We start from the raw sequence: 16,594 nt of genomic DNA, 5'->3' as shown, positions 1-16,594 counted from the left end.
CACCACCTACCACCTCTTTTCACCCCAGCGCCTACCACCTCTATTTACCCCAGCACTTACCACATTTTTTCACCCCAGCACTACCCACCTCTCTTCACCCCAGCACTACCCACCTCTCTTCACCACAGCACCTACCACCTCTCTTCACCCCAGCACCTACCACCTCTCTTCACCCCAGCACCTGCCAACTCTCTTCACCCTAGCACCTGTCTTCATCCCAGCACCTACCACCTCTTCTCACACAAGCACCTACTGCCTCTCTTCAGCCCAGCACCTACCACCTCTGTTCACCTCAGCACCTACAACCTCTCTTCACCCCAGCACCTACAACCTCTTCACCCCAGCACCTACATCCTCCCTTCACCCCAGCACCTACCACCGTTCTTCATCCCAGCACCTACCACCTCTCCTCACCCTAGACCCTACCATCTCTGTTTATCCCAGCACCTACCACCTCTCCTCGCCCTAGCACCTACCACCTCTCTACAACCCAGCACCTACCACCTCTCTTCACCGCAGCACCGACCGCCTCTCTTTACCCCAACACCTGCCGCCTCTCTTTACCCCAACACCTACTGCCTCTCTTCACCCCAGCACCTACTGCCTCTCTTCATCCATTCACCCCAACACCTACCACCTCTCTTCACCCCAGCGCCTACCATCTCTCTTCACCCAAGCACCTACCACATCTCTTCACCCCAGCACCTGCCACCTCTCTTCACCCCAGCACGTGCCACCTCTCTTCACCCTAGCACCTCTCTTCACCCCAGCACCTACCACCTCTCCTCACACAAGCACCTACAGCCTCTCTTCACCCCAGCACCTACAACCTCTCTTCACCCCAGCACCTACAACCTCTCTTCACCCCAGCACCTACAACCTCTCTTCACCCCAGCACCTAAAACCTCTCTTCACCCCAGCACCTTCCACCTCCATTCACCCCAGCACCTTCCATCTCCCTTCAACCCAGCACCTTCCACACCTGTTCACCCCAGCACCAACCGCCTCTGTTCACCGCAGCACCTACCACCTCTCTTCACCCCAGCACCTACCGCCTCTGTTCACCCCAGCACCTACCGCCTCTCTTCGCCCCAGCAACTACTGCATCTCTTCACCGCTGCACCTACCACATCTCTTCACCGCTGCACCTACCACATCTCTTCACTCCAGCACCTACCACCTCTCTTCACCCCAGCACCTTCCGCCTCTCTTCACCCCAGCACCTTCCGCCTCTCTTCACCCCAGCACCTACCGCTTCTCTTCACCCCAGCACCTACCGCCTCTTTTCACGGCAGCACCTACCGCCTCTCTTCAACCCAGCACCTACCGCCTCTCTTCAACCCAGCACCTACCGCCTCGCTTCAACCCAGCACCTACCGCCTCTCTTCAACCCAGCACCTACCACCTCTCTTGAACCCAGCACCTACCACCTCTTTTCAACCCAGCACCTACCACCTCTCTTCAACACAGCACCTACCACCTCTCTTCATTCCAGCACCTACCACCTCTCTTCAACCCAGTACTGTTAGACCTGGCACCTTGGCGTGAGTCTCCCTTCCTCTTTTTGTCGCTGTGCCTCATGTGCTTTTATGGTGTTGGCCGTTCAGCGCGCTGTGCCACTGCCAACCAGTGTCGCGGTGCGAGTGCTCCCTATGTAAATTGTATATGTTGGTTGGATTCCATGATTGGATTGTTTGGTTTACTGTCAGACCCCAGTAAAGTGCGCCAGGAGCGCCAGGGCATGTAAATGCAAACACCGCTGGTGGGCTTGCAGCACTGGTTGTGCCACCCACAGAAGCGGCCGGTAAAATATGTCTAAGGTCTGCCATCGCAGAACCTGCGTGCAGTCGGGTACTGACATGCTGACTGGCAAGTGCCCACACTTGCCGGTCCCTAAAACCTTCCCTTAGCTGCATGTTAGTCACCCCTCTGGTAGGCCCACGGGCAGGGTGCGTTGTGAGCATAAGGTAGGACAAGCCTAGATGCGTGGCATGTCCTAGTAGTGAATTACCGCCATCTTGTTGTTCACTACTGCAAGGCTACCCTGTTCTCATAGGCCAGTATGGGCGGCTTGGATTGTTACACCCTATGATCCTAACCGACCCAGGGAACATGGTAGAAGATCGAGTTTAGTATGCCTGAACTCGGAATAATAAGGTACATCTTTTCCCAAGGTTTATTTTAATATTCCGGGTTTGCAAATGCCGCTTTTAGAAAGCTGGCCTTTGCTTGCCTAAACATTTCAGCCCGCCTCTGCGTGATGTGTATCTGATGTCTGGCTGGTATGAGTGACAGGGCTGGGGGAACCCAGATGGGCAGGGCTAGGTAGCCTGGTGGTGAATAGGACGATCGACAGGTAGATGGGGGGGGAGGAGTACTCCTAGGCTCTGAATAGGACAGTGCTCTGCCACCTCAATGCCGGCTCCGCCCCCTGTGGAGCGTCTGATGACTCTGCCCTGCACTCTGAAAGAAGAAGCCTGCATCGCGTAAACCATGTGCTCAGAAACCGGACTGGACTAGGCAAGGGCCCCCCTGGCCTGGGAGAACAAAAGATTTGCTGTATAAATGTAGGAGCCCTGCTCCTAAGAAACTAGATCCGCTTTTGACCAAGAAGAATCTCTGCCTGAGGAGGAGGCACCGGGAAAGCTGTAGGAGGAAGACTGTCCCTGTCCTGTGGGATTGGCCTGCAGTGGTGACCTTGCTACCAAAGGGGAGAAGAGAAACTGTTGCTGAAGACTTTGGTTTATTTTTACTTTCAAGACTTGTGCTTTCCAAAACGATCTCCAAGGGCTTGGAACTGAGCTTGCCCCCTGAACTGAGCCCCAGGACCATTGGGCTCTACCTGATCTTCACTCGCCTGCCGCTGGACTGTGGTGTCCTTTCCCTCGCCGGAGCTGTGATCCTCGTGCCCCAGTCCCTCCCTGAGCCGTGACCAGGACTGCTTAGCCGCCCCCGCCTTGGGAAGAACCTCGCTCGATCGGAGCCGCTCCCCCTACGCTGTGCTGGGCTGCCCCTGTCACCTCGTTCGCTGGAGGCTCGCTGCGCACCTTCACCCTCCCGCCGGAATCGGCATTGTGAGCAGCTCCAAGCCTCGGACGGCCCGGACGTAATCTGCGTGCCCGGCTGCCCCGCTTTGTTCACCCGCCACCTGCAACACCCCGCTCTTGTCGTGAGCCTGAAGATCAGACCCCCATCGTGAAGTGTGGGAGCCCCGGACGCCGCCTCGCCCTTCTGTCGAAGAGCCGCTGAAATCCCGCAACCGCCTTCGCGTCAAGAAACAAGGTACTGTACTTACGAACTCGACCGCAAGCTCGCATCGGATCCAGGGTCCGCAACGTTCTGATTTCCCTGTCATCTGCCGTGTGCTTCCCGGGCGCCGCCTCAGCACGAAGTGCGCTGAGGCCCACAGTTACCTTGTGCCCGCCTAAAGAACTTTCCGTAACAAGGAGACTTTACCGTATTCCTAAGAATTGTGGCCCCATCAGTTTAACGTTACTGGGCCTTGTAATTGAATCTGCTGAATCTACATAAAAGCTTATTTTTATATACTTCCTGATTGGTGTCCGTTTGTGGTGCATGCAAGGGGTTTACTGTATGTGTAATTGCATTTGCTTAACCGTGTACGCCTGAGACTTAGCCTAGACTGCTCGCGCCACGCACCTAGAGGGTGAGCAGGGGTTATTCTGGGGAGTCATCCTTCGCCCTGACAAGAAGTAAAGGGTCCCTGCTTGTTGTGGGTACACACCTGCGCCAACCAGAGCCCCCTCATTTCTAACATTGGTGGCAGCGGTGAGGATTTACGGATTTGCATTTGTGGTTTGCGTATAGTGAACCACTGATCACCACGTAGTGAGAGCAGACCAGTAACACAGCCACAAGGCTAGCCGTTGTTTTGTTTTGCCAAGAATCTCCGTTGTTAGAGCCATGCCTGGTTCACTTCCCGCCGGAAGGGCAGCTTCTATAATCTCTGGATTTGACGACATAGACTGGGAAGAAGGCGCACTTCAGAATCATACCAATGAAGAATTGAAAGGTTTTTGCTCCAAGTTCAGGATTGCCCAAACTGGATTGAAAAACAAGGCCCAACTCGTGAAGGCGCTGAGGGCCTGGTATGAGTCAAAGGCACCAGAGAATCAGGTGGAAATGGTTCCACCAGAAAGTGTCCATGAGTTTGGCAGAGGCCTGTCGCCGGAAGAGTTGGCAGACAGGGCAGCAACCCGGGCACATGAAGTGGAGATGGCAAGACTTCATGGGCAAATGGATATGGAAAAACAAAGATTAGCCATGGAAGAAAAGAAACTACAATTAGAGCATGACATGAAGCTGAGGGAGCTGGAGCTGAAAGCAAAAAGTTTGGAGCTTAATACCTCTGGTGGCAGCACACCGCCAGTACCGGCGGAACCAAGAGTTTATATTCCCAAGGATGTAGTGAAGGAGTTCTTCAAGAATGACGACATCGGGCAGTGGTTCAGAGCCTACGAGGTAGCCATGTCTTCCCACCGGGTCCCTGAGAGAGATTGGGGAGCGGGGTTGTGGGGACGGTTCCTGAGTGAAGGGCGGGACACACTGTTAGATTTACCTGCTGATGTTCATAATTCTTACGCCCATATGAAGGAAGCCTTGATGACTAGGTATGGGTTGACCCCTGAGTTATATAGACAGAGGTTCAGGGGTTGCACTAAGATTCCCAATAGTACGTATGTGGAGTATGTGACTTTCTTTTGCAGAGCGCTGGATGGTTGGGTAAAGGGTAGTAAGGTAAATGATTATCAAGGGCTTCTTGATTTATTGGCATGGGAGCACTTGTCCAGTAATTGTTTTCCTGAGCTACGCCAGCACCTGATAGATAGTAGGCTGACTAACCCTAGGAAGCTTGCTGAGGAGGCGGACCGCTGGGTCAGTACCAGGGTCCACAAGGGTCCCGTGGGAGATTCCGCCAAAGGTGGGCAGGGTCCCCAGCAGAAGAGTGGGGGGGACAGGGGTAAACAGAAGCAGTTCCCAAAAGGGCCCCAAAGTAATCCCCAAGGGAACCAAGGGAAGGGTTCTCAGCCTCCCCCACCCCAGAAACCGACCGGGGCCCCGACAGGTCCTCCTGTTCAGAAGGGGCCCGTAAGATGTTACAGGTGTAACAATTTGGGGCATTTTGCCTCTGATGTAAAGTGTCCATTGTTTGGTAAACCAGCACCCACTGGTGCTCCATCCCGGCAGGTGACTAGTGTAGCCTTGGGGGAGGAGAGGGATGTCCAAGGTGGGTGGGGTCCCGCAGAGATGTCCCTTGTCTCGCTAGGAGACCGTGAAGTGGTCCCTCCAACCCAGCTGCCTGAGAACACTAAGAAGTACAGGCAGTGGGTGACCATAAATGGCCATAGGGTGGAAGCTCTTAGAGATACAGTAGCCAGTGTGACAGCTGTCAGGTGTCACCTGGTGTCTCAGGAGCAGGTGGTCCCCAATACATTCTATCCCGTTGTTGCCGCTGACAACACAGAGAGGCACTGCAAGGTGGCTCGGGTTCCCTTTGAGTGGGGGGGGGGGTCTCTGGTACTCTTCAGGTAGCTGTGAGGCCCGCCATGCCTGTAGACTGTTTGTTAGGGAACGATTTGGAGAGCTCACCTTGGGCTAAGGTGGAGCGGAGTGCTCACCTGGAGATGTTGGGTATGCCGGATTGGGCGTGTGTCACCACACGGTCCATGGCAGCCAGTAGAGGGACTCAAGAGGTCCTGGAGCCTGAGAGGGAGGCCCAGGAACCGGCCTCAGAGAGAAGGAGCAAGGGGCGCGGGAAACCGGCCCCTGAAGTTCCCACGGTCCAGGAGGAAGCAGACCTTGAGGGGGATGCCCGAGAGCCTACAGGGGAGCAGATAGCTGAACTGGGAGACCTGCCGGAGTGGACCCATTGGCAGCAGGAAGGAGGTCCCACCAGGGAGGACTTTTGCAAGGCACAGAAGGAGTGCCCTTCTCTCGTGGGTATGCGGCAGCAGGCTGCAGACCAGGCCGCAGGTGATCAGTCAGGATCACATTTTGTTTAATGGGAGAACGACCTCCTATATACAGAGCCTAAGGTTGCTGAGCCTGGGTCAGCCCGTGCGCTGGTGGTACCCCAGGACTTCAGAGCCTTCCTACTGGGGCTGGCTCACGATGTGCCATTGGCAGGGCATTTGGGGCAGAACAAGACCTTTGAAAGGCTTGTCGCCCACTTTTATTGGCCTCAAATGCGCAGGAGTTCAGATACTCACTGCAGGACATGCCAGACTTGCCAGGCAAGTGGAAAGAGTGGGAGGAAGCAGAAGGCTCCACTCCAGCCATTCCCTGTGGTCGGTACCCCATTCCAGCGAGTGGGGATTGACATTGTAGGGCCACTGGACCCCAGGACAGCGATGGGCAATAGGTTCATCCTGGTCCTGGTGGACCATGCCACCCGGTACCCGGAAGCCATTCCTCTGAGGACAGTGACGGCCCCCGTGGTGGGACGTGCACTGATGGGAATTTTCTCCCGAGTGGGATTCCCTCTAGAGGTGGTGTCTGACCGCGGTACCAATTTCATGTCCAAGTACATGAAATCTCTTTGGCAAGAGTGTGGTGTAACCTACAAGTTCACCACACCTTACCACCCCCAAGGAAACGGGTTGGTTGAGAGATTCAACCGAACCCTAAAAGGCATGATAATGGGCGCAGAAGGACCCATGAGGCGTAAGTGGGACGTCCTCTTACCATGCCTTCTCTTCGCTTACCGTGAGGTGCCACAGAAGTCTCTGGGGTTCAGTCCCTTTGAGCTTCTGTATGGTCACCCAGTCAGAGGACCTCTAAGTCTGGTCAAGGAAGGCTGGGAGCAATCTCCCAGGAAACCTCCCCAGAATGTATATAGTTACATGCTGGCCTTCAGGAATCAGACTAGGCGATTCAGGCAACTTGCTGAGGCAAATCTGGAAGCCAGCCAGGGGGAGATGAAGCGGTGGTACGACCAGAATGCCACTCTGGTAGAGCTTCAGCCTGGACAGAAGGTATGGGTCTTGGCCCCCGTGGAGCCGTGTGCGCTCCAGGATAAGTGGACCGGTCCCTTTGAGGTGGTGGAGCGCAAGAGTCCTGTTACCTACGTGGTGGACCTGAAGTCTCCTAGGAACCCCTTAAGGGTCCTACATGTCAACCGCCTCAAGCCCCACTTGGAGAGGTCCCAAGTGGGCATGCTCTTGGCAACAGATGCTGGGATGGAAGAGGAGACAGAACCTCTTCCTGACCTCCTGTCAGCCAAGGAGCAAGATGGGTCAGTGGATGGTGTCATCCTCTCTTCCACCCTGACCCCTGAGCAACAGAATGATTGTCGCCAGTTACTGGGACAATTTTCTGATCTGTTTTCCCTGGTCCCTGGTGTCACTGATTGGTGCGTCCATGATGTGGACACCGGGGATAGTACACCTGTGCGGCACAAGGCCTACAGGGTGACTGACAGGGTGAGGACATGCATCAAGGAGGAGGTCTCCAAGATGTTTGCCCTCGGGGTAATTGAGTCTTCTAGCAGTCCTTGGGCCAGCCCCGTGGTCTTGGTCCCAAAGGTTGCAGCGCCGGGAGCCACACCCGAACTCCGGTTCTGTGTGGACTACAGAGGACTCAATTCGGTCACTAGGACCGACTACACCCCATCCCCAGAGCTGATGAGCTCATCGATCGGCTAGGGGCTGCCAACTACCTCAGCACGTTTGATTTAACGTCTGGGTATTGGCAGATCGCCTTGACCGAGGGGGCCAAAGAGAGGTCAGCATTTTCCACGCCAGATGGGCACTACCAGTTCCGGGTTATGCCATTTGGGATGAAGAATGCCCCTGCCACCTTCCAGAGATTGGTCAACCAGGTGCTGGCTGGGCTGGATTCGTTCAGTGCAGCCTACCTGGATGACATCGCGGTGTTCAGCTCCACTTGGGAAGAACACCTGCGACACCTCTGGGAAGTGTTGATGGCGCTGCGCAAGGCAGGCCTCACGATCAAGGCGAGTAAGTGCCAGATCGGGCAGGGTTCCGTGGTGTACTTGGGACACCAAGTTGGGAGTGGCCAGGTGGCACCCCTTCAGCCCAAGATAGAAACCATCCTGAATTGGGAGTCGCCCAAAACCCAGACAGAGGTGAGAGCCTTCCTAGGTCTCACCGGGTACTACAGGAGGTTTGTCAAGGGGTATGGCAACATGGTTGCCCCCTTGACAGCGCTGACTTCGAAGAAGCAGCCCGGGAAAGTGATTTGGACTGACACCTGTCAGAAAGCTTTTGAGGCCTTGAAAACTGCTATGTGCACGGCGCCCGTGCTCTTGGCTCCCAACTTCTCCAAAGAGTTTATCGTTCAGACAGACGCTTCAGAGCATGGTGTGGGGGATGTTCTTTCACAGATTAATGAGGAGGGCCTAGATCAACCCGTAGCCTTTCTTAGCAGGAGGTTACTTCCACGGGAACAGAGGTGGAGTGCTATTGAGCGTGATGCATTTGCTGTGGTCTGGGCGCTGAAGAAGCTAAGACCTTACCTGTTTGGGTCTCACTTCCGGGTTCAGACGGACCACAGGCCCCTCAGATGGTTGATGCATATGAGGGGTGAGAATCCAAAGCTGTTGAGGTGGTCCATTTCCCTACAGGGTATGGATTTCACGGTGGAACATCGCCCTAGTACAGATCACGCCAATGCTGACAGTCTGTCCAGATTTTTCTGCCTTAGTGATGAGGAACTCCCTGGGGTAGGGTAGTTCTCCCCACTTTTCAGCTGGAGGGGACACGTGTTAGACCTGGCACCTTGGCGTGAGTCTCCCTTCCTCTTTTTGTCGCTGTGCCTCATGTGCTTTTATGGTGTTGGCCGCTCAGCGCGCTGTGCCACTGCCAACCAGTGTCGCGGTGCGAGTGCTCCCTATGTAAATTGTATATGTTGGTTGGATTCCATGATTGGATTGTTTGGTTTACTGTCAGACCCCAGTAAAGTGCGCCAGGAGCGCCAGGGCATGTAAATGCAAACACCGCTGGTGGGCTTGCAGCACTGGTTGTGCCACCCACAGAAGCGGCCGGTAAAATATGTCTAAGGTCTGCCATCGCAGAACCTGCGTGCAGTCGGGTACTGACATGCTGACTGGCAAGTGCCCACACTTGCCGGTCCCTAAAACCTTCCCTTAGCTGCATGTTAGTCACCCCTCTGGTAGGCCCACAGGCAGGGTGCGTTGTGAGCATAAGGTAGGACAAGCCTAGATGCGTGGCATGTCCTAGTAGTGAATTACCGCCATCTTGTTGTTCACTACTGCAAGGCTACCCTGTTCTCATAGGCCAGTATGGGCGGCTTGGATTTTACACCCTATGATCCTAACCGACCCAGGGAACATGGTAGAAGATCGAGTTTAGTATGCCTGAACTCGGAATGATAAGATACCTCTTTTCGCAAGGGGTATTTTAATATTCCGGGTTTGCAAATGCCGCTTTTTGAAAGCTGGCCTTTGCTTGCCTAAACATTTCAGCCTGCCTCTGCGTGATGTGTATCTGATGTCTGGCTGGTATGAGTGACAGGGCTGGGGGAACCCAGATGGGCAGGGCTAGGTAGCCTGGTGGTGAATAGGACGATCGACAGGTAGATGGGGGGGGAGGAGTACTCCTAGGCTCTGAATAGGACAGTGCTCTGCCACCTCAATGCCGGCTCCGCCCCCTGTGGAGCGTCTGATGACTCTGCCCTGCACTCTGAAAGAAGAAGCCTGCATCGCATAAACAAAGTGCTCAGAAACCGGACTGGACTAGGCAAGGGCCCCCTGGCCTGGGAGAACAAAAGATTTGCTGTATAAATGTAGGAGCCCTGCTCCTAGGAAACTAGATCCGCTTTTGACCAAGAAGAATCTCTGCCTGAGGAGGAGGCACCGGGAAAGGTGTAGGAGGAAGACTGTCCCTGTCCTGGGGGATTGGCTTGCAGTGGTGACCTTGCTACCAAAGGGGAGAAGAGAAACTGTTGCTGAAGACTTTGCTTTATTTTTACTTTCAAGACTTGTGCTTTCCAAAACGATCTCCAAGGGCTTGGAACTGAGCTTGCCCCCTGAACTGAGCCCCAGGACCATTGGGCTCTACCTGATCTTCACTCGCCTGCCGCTGGACTGTGGTGTCCTTTCCCTTGCCGGAGCTGTGACCCTCGTGCCCCAGTCCCTCCCTGAGCCGTGACCAGGACTGCTTAGCCGCCCCCGCCTTGGGAAGAGCCTCGCTCGATCGGAGCCGCTCCCCCTACGCTGTGCTGGGCTGCCCCTGTCACCTCGCTCGCTGGAGGCTCGCTGCGCACCTTCACCCTCCCGCCGGAATCGGCGTTGTGAGCAGCTCCAAGCCTCGGACGGCCCGGACGTAATCTGCGTGCCCGGCTGCCCCGCTTTGTTCACCCGCCACCTGCAACACCCCGCTCTTGTCGTGAGCCTGAAGATCAGACCCCCATCGTGAAGTGTGGGAGCCCCGGACGCCGCCTCGCCCTTCTGTCGAAGAGCCGCTGAAATCCCGCAACCGCCTTCGCGTCAAGAAACAAGGTACTGTACTTACGAACTCGACCGCAAGCTCGCATCGGATCCAGGGTCCGCAACGTTCTGATTTCCCTGTCATCTGCCGTGTGCTTCCCGGGCGCCGCCTCAGCACGAAGTGCGCTGAGGCCCACAGTTACCTTGTGCCCGCCTAAAGAACTTTCCGTAACAAGGAGACTTTACCGTATTCCTAAGAATTGTGGCCCCATCAGTTTAACGTTACTGGGCCTTGTAATTGAATCTGCTGAATCTACATAAAAGCTTATTTTTATATACTTCCTGATTGGTGTCCGTTTGTGGTGCATGCAAGGGGTTTACTGTATGTGTAATTGCATTTGCTTAACCGTGTACGCCTGAGACTTAGCCTAGACTGCTCGCGCCACGCACCTAGAGGGTGAGCAGGGGTTATTCTGGGGAGTCATCCTTCGCCCTGACAAGAAGTAAAGGGTCCCTGCTTGTTGTGGGTACACACCTGCGCCAACCAGAGCCCCCTCATTTCTAACAAGTACCTACCACATCTCTTCAACCAGGCACTTGCCACCTCTCTTCACCCCAGCACCTACCACTTCTCATCACCCCAACACCTACCACCTCACTTCACCCCAGCACCTGCCACATTTCTTCGCTCCAGCACCTACTGCCTCTCTTCACCCCAGCACCTACCACCTCTCCTCGCCCTAGACCCTACCATCTCTGTTTACCCCAGCACCTACCACCTCTCCTCGCCCTAGCACATACCACCTCTCTTCACCCCAGCACCTTCCACCTCTCTTCACCCCAGCACCTTCCATCTCTCTTCACCCCAGCACCTTCCGCCTCTCTTCACCGCAGCACCTACCAACTTTCTTCACCACAGCACCTACTGCCTCTCTTCACCCCAGCACCTACCGCCTCTCAACACCCCAGCACCTACCGCCTCTCTTCACCCCAGCACCTTCCACCTCCCTTCACCCCAGCACCTTCCACCTCCATTCACCCCAGCACCTTCCATCTCCCTTCAACCCAGCACCTTCCACCCCTGTTCACCCCAGCACCAACCGCCCCTGTTCACCCCAGCACCTACCACCTCTGTTCATAACAGCACCTACCGCCTCTGTTCACCCCAGCACCTACCGCCTCTCTTCGCCCCAGCAACTACTGCATCTCTTCACCGCTACGCCTCCAACATCTCTTCACCGCTGCACCTACCACATCTCTTCACTCCAGCACCTACCACCTCTCTTCACCCCAGCACCTTCCGCCTCTCTTCACCCCAGCACCTTCCGCCTCTCTTCACCCCAGCACCTTCCGCCTCTCTTCACCCCAGCACCTTCCGCCTCTCTTCACCCCAGCACCTACCGCTTCTCTTCACCCCAGCACCTACCGCCTCTTTTCACGGCAGCCCCTACCGCCTCTTTTCACGGCAGCCCCTACCGCCTCTCTTCAACCCAGCACCTACCGCCTCTCTTCAACCCAGCACCTACCGCCTCTCTTCAACCCAGCACCTACCGCCTCTCTTCAACCCAGCACCTATCGCCTCTCTTCAACCCAGCACCTACCGCCTATCTTCAGCCCAGCACCTACCACCTCTCTTGAACCCAGCACCTATCACCTCTTTTCAACCCAGCACCTACCACCTCTCTTCAACCCAGCACCTACCACCTCTCTTCATCCCAGCACCTACCACCTCTCTTCAACCCAGTACCTACCACCTCTCTTCAACCAGGCACTTGCCACCTCTCCTCACCCCAGCACCTACCACTTCTCATCACCCCAACACATACCACCTCACCTCACCCCAGCACCTACCACATCTCTTTACACCAGCACCTGCCACATTTCTTCACTCCAGCACCTACTGTCTCTCTTCACCCCAGCACCTACCACCTCTCCTTGCCCTAGACCCTACCATCTCTGTTTACCCCAGCACCTACCACCTCTCCTCGCCTTAGCACCTACCACCTCTCTTTACCCCAGCACCTTTCACCTCTCTTCACCCCAGGACCTTCCGTCTCTCTTCACCCCAGCACTTTCCGCCTCTCTTCACCCCAGCACCTTCCGCCTCTCTTCACCCCAGCACCTACCACCTCTCTTCACCCTAGTACCTACCACCTACTATCTCTCTTCACCGCAGCACCTACCAACTCTCTTCACCACAGCACCTACCGCCTCTCTTCACCCCAGCACCTACCGCCTCTCAACACCCCAGCACCTACCGCCTCTCTTCACCCCAGCACCTACCGCCTCTCTTCACCCCAGCACCTACCACCTCTCCTCCCCCCAGCACCTTCCACCTCCCTTCACCTCAGCATCTTCCACCTCCATTCACCCCAGCACCTTCCATCTCCCTTCAACCCAGCACCTTCCACCCCTGTTCACCCCAGCACCAACCACCCCTGTTCACCCCAGCACCTACCACCTCTATTCACCCCAGCACCTACCACCTTTCTTCACCCCAGCACCAACCACATTTCTTCACCCCAGCACCTACCACCTCTCTTCACCCCAGCACCTACCACATCTCTTCACACCAGCACCTGCAACCTCTCTTCACCATAGCACCAACCACCTCTCTTCATGGCACCACCTACCACCTCTTTTCACCCCAGCGCCTACCACCTCTATTTACCCCAGCACTTACCACATTTTTTCACCCCAGCACTACCCACCTCTCTTCACCCCAGCACCTACCACCTCTCTTCACCCCAGCACCTACCACCTCTCTTCACCCCAGCACCTACCACCTCTCTTCACCCCAGCACCAGCCACACCTCTTCACACCAGCACCTGCCAACTCTCTTCACCCTAGCACCTGTCTTCATCCCAGCACCTACCACCTCTCCTCACACAAGCACCTACTGCCTCTGTTCAGCCCAGCACCTACCACCTCTGTTCACCCCAGCACCTACAACCTCTCTTCAACCCAGCACCTACAACCTCTCTTCATCCCAGCACCTACCGCCTCTCTTCAACCCAGCACCTACCGCCTCTATTCAACCCAGCACCTACCACCTCTCTTCAACCCAGCACCTACCACCTCTCTTCACCCCAGCACCTACCACCTCTCTTCAACCCAGCACCTGCCACCTCTCTTCACCCCAGCACCTGCCACCTCTCTTCACCCTAGCACCTCTCTTCACCCCAGCACCTACCACCTCTCCTCACACAAGCACCTACTGCGTTTCTTCACCCTAGCACTTACAGCCTCTCTTCACCCCAGCACCTACAACCTCTCTTCACCCCAGCACCTACAACCTCTCTTCCCCCCAGCACCTACCTCTCTTCACCCCAGCATCTTCCACCTCTCTTCACCCCAGCACCTTCCACCTCCCTTCACCCCAGCACCTTCCACCTCCATTCACCCCAGCACCTTCCATCTCCCTTCAACCCAGCACCTGCCACCTCTCTTCACCCCAGCACCTGCCACCTCTCTTCACCCTAGCACCTCTCTTCACCCCAGCACCTACCACCTCTCCTCACACAAGCACCTACTGCCTTTCTTCACCCTAGCACTTACAGCCTCTCTTCACCCCAGCACCTACAACCTCTCTTCACCCCAGCACCTACAACCTCTCTTCACCCCAGCACCTACCTCTCTTCACCCCAGCATCTTCCACCTCTCTTCACCCCAGCACCTTCCACCTCCCTTCACCCCAGCACCTTCCACCTCCATTCACCCCAGCACCTTCCATCTCCCTTCAATCCAGCACCTTCCACCCCTGTTAACCCCAGCACCAACCGCCCCTGTTCACCCCAGCACCTACCACCCCTGTTCACTGTTCACCCCAGCACCTACCGTCTCTGTTCACCCCAGCACCTACCGCCTCTCTTCGCCCCAGCACCTACTGCATCTCTTCACCGCTGCACCTACCACATCTCTTCACCGCTGCACCTACCACATCTCTTCACTCCAGCACCTACCACCTCTCTTCACTCCAGCACCTACCGCCTTTCTTAACCCCAACACCCACCGCCTCTCTTAACCCCAGCACCATCCGCCTCTCTTCACCCCAGCACCTTCCGCCTCTCTTCACCCCAGCACCTTCCGCCTCTCTTCACCCCAGCACCTACCGCTTCTCTTCACCCCAGCACCTACCGTCTCTTTTCACGGCAGCACCTACCGCCTCTTTTAACGGAAGCACCTACCGCCTCTCTTCAACCCAGCACCTACTGCCTCTCTTCAACCCAGCACCTACCGCCTCTCTTCAACCCAGCACCTACCACCTCTTTTCAACCCAGCACCTACCACCTCTCTTCAACCCAGCACCTACCACCTCTCTTCATCCCAGCACCTACCACCTCTCTTCCACCCAGCACCTACCACCTCTCTTCAACCAGGCACTTGACACCTCTCTTCACCCCAACACCTACCACCTCACTTCAGCCCAGCACCTACCACATCTCTTAACACCAGCACCTGCCACATTTCTTCACTCCGGCACCTACTGCCTCTCTTCACCCCAGCACCTACCACCTCTCCTCGCCCTAGACCCTACCATCTCTGTTTACCCCAGCACCTACCATCTATCCTCGCCCTAGCACCTACCACCTCTCTTTGCCGCTGCACCTACTACATCTCTTCACTCCAGCACCTACCACCTCTCTTCACCCCAGCACCTTCCACCTCTCTTCACCCCAGCACCTTCTGTCTCTCTTCACCCCAGCACCTTCCGCCTCTCTTCACCCCAGCACCTTCCGCCTCTCTTCACCCCAGCACCTACCACCTCTCTTCACCCTAGCACCTACTATCTCTCTTCACCGCAGCACCTACCAACTCTCTTCACCACAGCACCTACCGCCTCTCTTCACCCCAGCACCTACCGCCTCTCAACACACCAGCACCTACCGCCTCTCTTCACCCCAGCACCTACCGCCTCTCTTCACCCCAGCACCTACCACCTATCCTCACCCCAGCACCTTTCACCTCCCTTCACCCCAGCATCTTCCACCTCCATTCATCCCAGCACCTTCCATCTCCCTTCAACCCAGCACCTTCCACCCCTGTTCACCCCAGCACAAACCGCCCCTGTTCACCCCAGGTCCTACCACCTCTATTCACCCCAGCACCTACCACCTTTCTTCGCCCCAGCACCAACCACATTTTTTCACCCCAGCACTACCCACCTCTCTTCACCCCAGCACCTACCGCCTCTCTTCACCATAGCACCAACCACCTCTCTTCACACCAGCACCTGCCAACTCTCTTCACCCTAGCACCTGTCTTCATCCCAGCACCTACCACCTCTCCTCACACAAGCACCTACTGCCTCTCTTCAGCCCAGCACCTACCACATCCGTTCACCCCAGCACCTACAACCTCTCTTCACCCCAGCACCTACAACCTCTCTTCATCCCAGCACCTACGGCCTCTCTTCAACCCAGCACCGACCGCCTCTATTCAACCCAGCACCTACCACCTCTCTTCAACCCAGCACCTACCACCTCTCTTCACCCCAGCACCTACCACCGCTCTTCAACCCAGCACCTGCCACCTCTCTTCACCCCAGCACCTGCCACCTCTCTTCACCCTAGCACCTCTCTTCACCCCAGCACCTACCACCTCTCCTCACACAAGCACCTACTGCCTTTCTTCACCCTAGCACCTACAGCCTCTATTCACCCCAGCACCTACAACCTCTCTTCACCCCAGCACCTACAACCTCTCTTCACCCCAGCATCTTCCACCTCTCTTCACCCCAGCGCCTTCCACCTCCCTTCACCCCAGCACCTTCCGCCTCTCTTCACCCCTGCACCTTCCGCCTCTCTTCACCCCAGCACCTACCGCTTCTCTTCACCCCAGCACCTACCGCCTCTTTTCACGGCAGCACCTACCGCCTCTTTTCACGGCAGCACCTACCGCCTCTCTTCAACCCAGCACCTACCGCCTCTCTTCAACCCAGCACCTACCGCCTCTCTTCAACCCAGCACCTACCACCTCTTTTCAACCCAGCACCTACCACCTCTCTTCAACCCAGCACCTACCACCTCTCTTCATCCCAGCACCTACCACCTCTCTTCAACCCAGCACCTACCACCTCTCTTCAACCAGGCACTTGCCACCTCTCTTCACCCCAACACCTACCACCTCACTTCACCCCAGCACCTACCACATCTCTTTACACC

This window comes from Triturus cristatus, chromosome 1_1 (genome assembly GCF_964204655.1).
Source record: "Triturus cristatus chromosome 1_1, aTriCri1.1, whole genome shotgun sequence".
Classification (NCBI taxonomy): Eukaryota; Metazoa; Chordata; class Amphibia; order Caudata; family Salamandridae; genus Triturus; species Triturus cristatus.
This window is presented reverse-complemented; position numbering follows the sequence as displayed.